Genomic DNA, 10,332 nt, shown 5'->3' on the forward strand with positions numbered 1-10,332 from the left:
AATCACGCTGTAACGCTGAACTACTTCCACACAGATTGAATAGATTGTGTAATCTATAGCTGTTTTATAGATCTCACAGCAGGGCCCCATCTGCTAAATCAGCTAGTAAACTAAGCTCTGAAGCCAATATATGTTTCTAACAGTTCCACAGGTTAAAGATAATCTGCAGATTAGTGTTATTTACTGCTAGCTATTGGAGTGAATCCTAACTTCCAGTGAAACGTATCGTTAATCTCTTATTGACATCAGTTAATGACTAAGAGGAAAAATCTGGGAAAAAGGTGGAAACTAGAATTCACCCCCCTTATGAGCACATAATCCCCATAGTCATGTAGACTTCAGAATCATACATCACACTATTTATCTACAACATTACAGAACGTTGCACCCTCCTGAACACACCCCTCTGGTGTACCAAGCATTTCCTGGTGCCACCTTATTTGTCTTCCCCCCTTCAAGTTGAGGGCTCAGTTATTGTGTCAGTGTGTTAATTGGGTGGTGGAGTAGTTACTTAATTATTCATCCTCTCCTCCTCTCCACCTCCATCGTTGTCTTTGGTGAAAGTCCCCACCTGTCTGGCTAATAAGACCTTGCATGGCCTTTCAGGAAATAAGGAAATGAAGCCCAAAGGGGTCACGGAGGGGTCACGTAGGTTCAAGTGTTCTAGTAACAAGATGGTGGATAAATGAAGATGTCCCACTCAGGTCATTTACCATTGAAAAGAATGATCAGTTCGGGTCTGGTTAACATGGTGGCTCTCCCATAGGCACCAATACATTAGCAGCTGGGTCTGGTCTGCTTAGTTCATTGACTGTTTATGAACCTGAAAAAAGTTGAGAGTGGGATGTCTCACAGTCTCTGGTTCCAGTGGATAACAGACATATTTTAATACCATGTGTGTAGACACATTTCTGGAAATGTGGACACAATCAGAATGTGTCCACAAGATCAGGACAAAGAACCCATGTAGGCACCAGGTATAAACGGGGCTACTGAGGGCAAGGTTTCAAGCACCAGTCATTAGAGACAGCCAGGTTTAATCAAGCCTATTGGTGGTTATTGTAAAATAAACAACTAAAGATGCAATGATGGTCATGTAAAAGATGATAATGTTATTAGTAATAGTGATATTAATGTTAATACTACTTCAGATGTTAGCAGTAATGGTGATAGTCATGTTAAAAATACTTCAGATGTTAGCAGTAATGGTGACAGTCATGTTAAAAATACTTCAGATGTTAGCAGTAATGGTGACAGTCATGTTAAAAATACTTCAGATGTTAGCAGTAATGGTGATAGTCATGTTAAAAATACTTCAGATGTTAGCAGTAATGGTGATAGTCATGTTAAAAATACTTCAGATGGGCAATTGCAACATTTATTGGATTTGTTGACTTTCTTTTCAACACATTACAAAAATACATATATGTTCAAACAGCCGACGTTACTGCTGCTGCTTTGAAACGACTTATTTTTCACAACAATCCCTCAAAAAAGGAAAAGAAAAAGATTTTTGTACAAAGAGCAAAAGTCATGAAAGTTGAAAATGTGTTAAAATTTAAATTTTAAGTGCCATCACAAGAACTTCAACCAACCATGAGAAGAGAAAAAACGACATTGTCCATAAACGCCTCCTAAAACTGATTTTAAAAAACAATTTTTAAAAAGCATTTCTCCCATAACCCATTGCAGAATCCCAATCCCAAAATACCTCTGATATTCTGGATGATTTCTAATTGAAATATTTTTAAAATCCATATTAGGATAGATTTACCAAAAAAAAGCAACTTTAAACATTTGAATCGAATCACAATTGGATTGGGAAGGTAAAATAGGCAGAATGTTGGAACCAATTGTTTTTAAAAATGCAACATCATTTATCAATATTACAAAGACACTGTGTATCGTCATACAGTGAGCAAGAAATGATACGTAACTACTCATGTACATCTACTTAAAATCCCTCCCCCATCATAACCGTACAATGCTCGTTATGGCATTCAAAACATTGTATGAAAAGAATACTTTGTTATTTCAAAACACAGAGGATTTCATCATTAACATACTTCAACACTGTAAACATTATTCTGGGACTGAATGTTCTTGTATGAAATGACTAGTTCTGTTTTGCGAGTCTGTCTTCCTGGTTTCTCAATGGGATTAAAATAACTCTCTAGGGTCCATATCTTGGATGGAATATACTGTATGAAGCTTGTTCAGAAGTGGGAATTGTAGGTTTCTCCTCTCCGCTGTCTCAATTGCGATAATAACAGTTGTTTTAGTTATTATCAACCTTGTTCTGAAGTGAGAATTGATAGAAAAATAAATGTATTGGAATACACTAAAGATGTACTCTTACTGAATATCAACATGTGTTTTCACCAAATGCATGTCTCTATGGTATCTACACCGTTTCAGTCAGTTTCATACATTATGATAACTAATCTATTCCATTTCCACATGCTGATCTGAAATAGAGGACCATTATGAGATGAGTGTTTTGTGTAAGAATCTGATTTCTGTCAACAAGATGATGATAAATAGGAAGATTTTCATTCGAGAGCACACCCATGTCCAGTTGCCTAAACACACACAGCACATTTAAAACAGGCTGTGTGAAGTGATATCTTTGAGGCGAGGTGATTATCTCTATTGAAGATGGTTCTATTAAGGGAAGATGTGGCCTCAATCTTCCCTAATATTGGTCCTCTTTCTCTCTCTCTGATGTCCTTGGTATTAGATTTGACCAGTAGATATGCATTTGGGTTAAAACACACTTTTCATATGCTTTCAATTTCATTTGAATGACTTTGATCCTTGCCTTGGGTCTCTCTCTCTCTCTCTCTCTTTCCTTCTACGTCTCTCTCCCTCTCTCCCTCTATCCCCTCTCCATTTTCTCTATTTCAATCTTTCATTTTCTACCTCAAGAATGATCCAATCAGATCTCAAGGTCATCTGGCCATCAGTCTAACAGCTGTGCTGAACATTATTACCATAACTCAATGTAACTCAAATAGGCTTTTTTAGATTCATCCAAGGATGAGCCATCCTCATTCCACGCAGCTGAAAAATCACAAATTGTAAATCCCTAAAAGTCACGAACGCCACGTACAGTGTCTTCACAAATCTGTTATTGTGCGTTAAACCCCCATATCGCTTTGTGAAGCAAAATGAACAACCCCCACCTTTTCCTTTTCAAAGCTGCTCTACTAATACATGAACGCTGAGTTAGTGAACTGTGAAAGCAGGCAGGCAGATTGAGGCTTAGAGCACACAGTGGAGAAACACAGGCATTGATATGAATTCCATTCTGAGGCCGTTTTGCTGAATCCTGAGGGGATCAGAACTCACCCAGGGCGACGAGAACACTACTGTTCAAGAATTCCCCAGAAGGAACAATGAAATGATTCTAGAAGTGGAATGTACAGCACAATGTAGAATGTTTAAAAGTTTAACTTAACAAATTGGTTTCGATGAAGCTTTATCAAGTGTCAAGAGGGTGTAAGGGACATTGCCGCTATGTTGTTCAAATGTAAACAGTATGATCACAGGAAGGAAGCCCTATTGAGAGGACCTGTATTGCAATTATCTAGCGAACGGTTGCAATAACAATGTATATTTTTCAGAACTTAAATAACTCAAGTCACTGATCTTTGATTGTTTTAGTTAGAGTGGACATTCTGAATGTAAAATATGGGGCTAGTATACATTTAGTTTCTGTAAATAATGATGGATCAAGGAAAATCTAATATTTACATAATGTGTGATGAAATAAAACACTTTACTCTTCCCAAAACATCCACACACATAAAGTTTTATAGGACTGTTCTCCTTTCCACATTTACTACAGCAAGTTTGAACGGATATATCTTAAATATTCCCATGGTGATTTAATCCTGCATCTAAGGAGTTTATGTCAGCAACCGCTATTTATGTCCCCGGCTAATATCGGGAATGTGGGGACTGGATTGCATCAAATAATAATAACACACGCTGATATTAAAAAAATAATAGTTTGTATAAAATTGGCTGTAATCTCTTCAGATTTTTAAAACATCAACATTTCTTTTTTTTTTTAAATGCTAAAATGTAAATTTTATTGTCATATTGACATTCAGTGCTTTATGTCAACGATGAGGAGATGGATTGTAGTCTGTTGTTGACCTAATAGGATATTAATATTACAGATAAAAAATAAATAATTGCTATCATAATTTAAGAAGTTTACTCATTTACTTATAGTTTCCTTAAAGGAATTGTTTTTAATTAACAAATCAAAATTAAAATCGTATTTCTAATCAAGTGTGACCTGTTTCAAGTTATGTGTTTTTTAAGAAAAAAAATCTTCAGCATATTTTTTTTTACTTACTAGCTATCTACCTAATTCCCTATAAAACCCCACAAGATGTACCATCACATGCCCAATATCTTTACAAAACTCCAATAGATACAGACATTATTGCACAGTAGAAAGGCTCAATGGATTCCTAAATGATAAAATCCTCAGATAGATCAATAGTTGGCAGGAAACTAAAGGTTTCTAGAAAAATCCCCCATCCCATGTTTCCCTTTGTTTATATTTCTCAGGTGGCAGTTTCTGTGACAAAAAGAACAAACAAAAACAGAATTACGTACATTAAATTGTCCCAAAAATATTCAAGAAGAGGAAAGATTATCCAGCCAAGCCCCGTGTTGAAGTCCTGTAAGTGTTCATTCAGAATGAGTCTGAGGTGTTAGCCTAGCCTAGCCTGTAGCCTTAGCTTTAGCTTTAGCTTTAGCCTAGCGTAACCTAGCCTCTCTCAGCCTCCTCCAGTTTGACGTCGCTGGCCATCAAGTGTTCCCCGTGCCACTTCTTCATGTGTTTCTCCAGGGTGCTGTAGACGCTGAAGGGCATGTGGCAGATATCACAGCGGTACACCTCCTTCCCAAACTGCCCGTGGGTCTTCATGTGGCGAGTTAGCTTGGAGCTCTGGGCGCAGGCGTAGCTGCACAGGTCACACTTGTAGGGCCTCTCTCCCGTGTGGCTGCGCCGGTGCACCGTCAGGTTGCTGCAGTTCTTGAATATCTTCCCGCAGTACTCGCAGGTGTCGCTCCGTCTGCTCTCCTTACTAGGGGGTCGACCCGGCCCGGGACCCCGCAGGAGGTGAGGGGTGGAGCTGCCGCTGCGGCCCGATGCGCCCACTCCCTCCAGGAATTCCCCAGGAGAGGTGGAGAAGCGGAGGGAACCTGTCTCGGAGGAGGAGTGCTCTGAGGAAGTGGCGAAGGGGGACTGGTGGGCGTCACTGAAGCCATGGAGGAAGGGTTCTCTGATGAAGTGGCGTGAGGCGGCGTAGCCGGCCAGGAGCTGGGAATACATGTTCTCTGGGGAGATGAGGGTCGGAGCCGCGGGGAGCTCCAACTCCTTCTCCACCTTCACATCAAATAGAATGAAATTAAAGTTTATTTACACTGAATTTAACAAATCTAAACCCAGTAAAACAATACAACTAGATAAGAGAAAAATGATGTACTTCTTTCAGCAGTCTAAAAGTCTGTTTTATAGTATTGGAACAGTTGTGTAAACGACAAACATAAGAAAACATAAAAACACAACAAGTTATTTAAGAAGAATATAAGTGACTTAAAGGAGTAGCTAAAAGGGGGTTCTCACCTTGATTCTCTTGTTGGAGGGGTTGGGGCTGGTGATGGGGGTGGGCCGGCGGTGGAACAGTCCAGAGAAAGAGTCTTCAGACCCACTAATTCTTCCGTTCATCAAGGGCCTCTCCTCTCTTTCAATCTCTCTCTCTCTGTCCATCGCTCTGTCCATCGCCCTGTCCAACGCTCGCTCTCTGTCCCTCTCAATCTCCATCTCCCCCCTCCCTGCATCTCCCCCCTCTCTCGACTCTCTATTAGGCTGCCTCTCCCTGTCCAGACTCATGGTCTTCTTGGAAGGGGCCAGCCTCAGATGATTGTCCAGGTGGTTGTATGGGTGCATGATACCCACCCCTCCGCTCTCCGTCACTCTATCCCCACCATGAGGCTTCTCGTCTGGGGAAGGCCTCGACCCGTTTTCCATGTTCCTGTGGAACTCTGAGTCCATGGTCAGGTTAGACTCAGGCCTACTTAGGCCGTTCCTCATCTCCTCCTCATCCTCAATTTCCTCCTCCTCTTCTTCCTCTTCCTCTTCCTCTTCCTCCTCCTACTCCCCTCGATGTCCATCCTCCATTCTTCGCCTCCCCTCCTCTGCTCTTCTCCCTCCCCCTCTCTACCTCTCCTCTGTTCCCCTGTTCAGGGAGCTCCCCATTGGAGCCTGACTTATGTATGTTGGATCTCTTCCATGTGTCTGTCAGCTTTGTGAGGCTTGATGAACAGCATGGTCACACAGATGACAACCTTTGTAGGCGCCTTCGTGGCTCCTGTGTGACTCCGGGATCTGTGGGACTTATGTCAGGCTTGCTCTGGATAGCCTTGAAGGTCTTCCACCAGAACTCACAGGACTTGGACTGGCTTGCGGCCTGGACGCTGAATAGATGAACAAAATTAATTATGTATTGTCCATAGGGGAAATGGTCTTGGCAACATTACAGGCATATCTGTAAATACATATAAGACATTTACAAAAACATACAATCAGCATATTATCCAGGACAACACTGCACATACCTGGTTCTGACCTGGGGAGGAGTTGTTGGCGTTTCCTGGAGGCGTGGGGGGACTAGTGGGGGTACCGGTGAGGAACTTGTGGGGCTTGGACCACTGGAGAGAGTTGGACTGAGAAGGCGGTGCATTGGGGGGGCACGACGGGTGGGCGAGAGAAGGAGGTGTAGGGCCTCGTTGTTAGTATTGTCTGCCAACCGCCAGCTCTCTGAGCACTTCTGGAGAAGTCCATGGAAGGAGTTCTCCATTGGGGTCAGACGCATCACCCTCTCAAAGGCACTGGGGTGCTGGAAGAGCAGGGACCCCATCTCCTTCTGGCCCCAGGCGTTCCAGGGTAGTGTCTGGGGGGGGAGCTATGGGGAGAAATTTTCTGACGAGAGGGTGGGTGGCAGGGAGCCGGGGTGTCCAGATAGCCCGGAGGGGGAACGGGGGTGGTGTGGGTGTGTTGGGGATCGGTGTGGGTGGTGCTCCTGAGTAGTGGCCGCCGCCATCCGGAGGAGGTGGAAGGGATTAGAAGTGTCCCCTCAGAAGGTTGGTAAGGAGAACGAGGGAGAGAGTCTCGCGCCACCCATGGGAGGGGGGAGTGCCATGCGAGGGGTGAGGGTGTAGTTGGAGGGGTGTGTGTCCAGGTAGAATTGCGGATGCCGTGGGTGTGTTGGGCGTGCTGGAAGCAGGAACAGGCGCTGGTGAAGGGTCTGTTTACAAGAGGTGCAGGATGTAGCTGGATGGCCATTCTTTACCTGAGAAAAGAGAAGAGAGGGGGGGCGAGGGGGGGGGGGGGGAAGGAGAGAACAAGGGGCGAGAAAAGGGAGAGATTGTAAAGTGGTTGTTCCTAATTTTTTAATAAGAAGGTGTCTGCCTAAATTTGACTAAACATGAGAAAAAATGTCGAAAGGAAATGCATGAATGACTCCATACTCTAATAACAGTTTTTGAATCACCTACATAATAGCATAGGTATCAAATCAAACATACATATATTATTTTTTGGCATGTCGGAACGAAGCATATAAAACGTAGGATCTCAAATGACCTTTTCAGCACGACGCCTGCTGTAGCACCAACATAACAACGATGACGTGAGAGGGTATTCCTATTCTCCCAGGACAGTCGACTTCATCACAGAGCTCTACAAGAGAGGAATGTCATTATGATAACCTGAGTGGAAGAATAATGTCATATGATAACCTGGGTGAGATAATGGTCATAATGATACTGGTGAGATAACTGTCATTAATGAATAACCTGAGTGAGATAATGTTCATATGATACCTGACGTGAGATAATGTCATATGATAAACCTGAAGTGAGATAATGTCATATGATAACCTGAGGTGAGATAATGTCATATGATAACCTGGGTGAGATAATGTCATAATGATAACGCTGAGTGAGATATGTCATATGATAACCTGGTGAGATAATGTCAATATGATAACCCTGAGTGAGATAATGTTCATATGATAACCTGAGTGAGATAATGTTCATATGATAAACCTGAAGTGAGATATATGTCATATGAGTGAGATAATGTCATATGATAACCTGAGTGAGATAATGTCATATGATAACCTGAGTGAGATAATGTCATATGATAACCTGAGTGAGAGAATGTCATATGATAACCTGAGTGAGAGAATGGTTAGTGTGATCTCCTCAGACAAACACATATGCATATATGAGCAATACGAACTATATGCAAACAAACCCGGGGCTACCTAGGGGCAGGATTATACTAATGTGTGTGTGTGTGTGTGGTGTGGTGTGGTGTGGGGGAACGAAAGATATATGACAAGAGAGAGAAAGGGAGAGGGAAAGAAAGAGGGAGCTGAGAAAGGAAGAGAGAGAGAGAGAGAGAGATAGAGACGCCTCCGTGAGAGTGACAGCATTCCCTCCCCCATATGCCCCCCTAGACACAACTACGACAACATAACCAACAAAAACAGGTCACAACTCCTGCAGCTCTGTCGCACGTTGGGTATGTACATAGTCAATGGTACTGTGGGCTTAGAGGGGACTCCTCTGGTAGGTGCACCTATAGCTCATCTCTTGGCAGTAGTACTGTAGACTACTTCATCACTGACCTCAACCCAGAGTCTCTCAGAGCGCCTACTTGAACAGAGCAATACTCAACCATGAGGCATCAAAGCCAAAGGAACGGAATAATATGAAGAAATGCTATAGATGGAAGGAAGGTAGTGTGGAAACCTACAGCGCCTTCCACTAATATTGGCACCCTTGGTAAATATGAGCAAAATGGCTGTGAAAAAAAGGTATTTTCTGTTTATCCTCTTGGTATTTCATTCAAAATATTCACAAAAACCAAACCTTAAACTCAAGTAAAATGATTTTAAAAAATAAATGGGAAATAAATTAAATAAATATTTTTCTCCAAAACATGTGTGCCACAATTATTGTCACCCCTAGAAATTCTTATGAGTAAAATCTAGCTGAAGGATATTCCCATTCATATTTAATGTTTTAAGTTCACCCGAGTGATTAGGAACACTTAAGTGGTAAGCCATGACTTCCTGTTTCACTGGGGTATAAATATGAAGAGACACACAGGCCAAGTTCCCATAGTCATCTATCACTATGGGAAAGACCTGAGAATAAAGTAATGATGTGTGACAAAAGGTTGTTGAGCTGCACAAATCAGAAAATGTCTATAAGAAAATAGCTCTGCGGTTGAAAATTCCCATTTCCACGATCAGGGCAATAATTAAGAAGTTTAAAGCAACTGAAGATGTTAACAATTGGCTTGGAAGAGGACTCGTGTCTATATTGATCCCGAGCACAATAGTTTGAGTGGACAAAAAATCTCCACGGATCACAGCTGGAGAATTGCAGACGTTAGTTGGGTTTTGGGGTCAGAAAGTCTCCAAAACTCCGATCAGACGCCACCTACATAACCACAGGTTGTTCAGGAGGGTTGCCATTAAAAAGCCTTTCCTGTCATCAAACAACAAACTCAAGCGCCTACAGTTTGCCAAACATTACTGGAACTTTCAATGGGACCGGGTTCTATGGTCAGATGAGACCAAAACGGAGCTTTTTGGAAACAAACACCAGAGGTGGGTTTGGTGTAGACAGAAAGATAGCCATGCAGAAAAGTACCTCATCCCCACTGTGTAAGTATGGTGGTGGATCTTTGATGTTGTGGGGCTGTTTTTCTTCCAAAGGTACTGGACAAAACCTGACTGCCTCTGCTAGGAAGCTTAAACTGATCCTTGGTTGGATCTTCCAGCAGGACAATGATCCAAAGCACCTCTCAAAGTCAACACGAAAATGGTTCACTGACCACAGAATCAAGGTTTTACGATCGCCGTCCCAGTCCCCTGACCTAAACCCCATAGAAAACCTGTGTGATGAGCTGAAGCGGAGAGCCCACAAGAGTGGACCTCGGAATCTGAAGGATCTGGAGAGATTCTGTACGGAGGAAAGGTCTCAGATCCCTTGTCATGTGTTCTCCAACCTCATTACGCATTATAGGAGAAGACTCAGACCTGTTATCTTGGCAAAGGGAGGTTTAAAGGCACAGTCACCTTAGTGTATGGAAAACTCTGACCCACTGGAATTGTGATAAAGTGAATTATAAGTTAAATAATCTGTCTGTAAACAATTGTTTGAAAAATTACTTGTGTCATGCACAAAGTAGATGTCCTAACCGACTTGCCAAAACTATAGTTTGTTAAC

General features: G+C 42.3%; 1 pseudogene; it reads right to left on the bottom strand.

Moving 5' to 3' along the window:
- Positions 1 to 1,364: 1,364 nt before the first annotated feature.
- Positions 1,365 to 7,376, bottom strand: LOC112075968 (B-cell lymphoma/leukemia 11B-like; annotated as a pseudogene).
- Positions 7,377 to 10,332: the final 2,956 nt, after the last annotated feature.

The sequence above is a fragment of the Salvelinus sp. IW2-2015 genome, unplaced genomic scaffold (assembly GCF_002910315.2).
Source record: "Salvelinus sp. IW2-2015 unplaced genomic scaffold, ASM291031v2 Un_scaffold3494, whole genome shotgun sequence".
NCBI lineage: Eukaryota > Metazoa > Chordata > Actinopteri > Salmoniformes > Salmonidae > Salvelinus > Salvelinus sp. IW2-2015.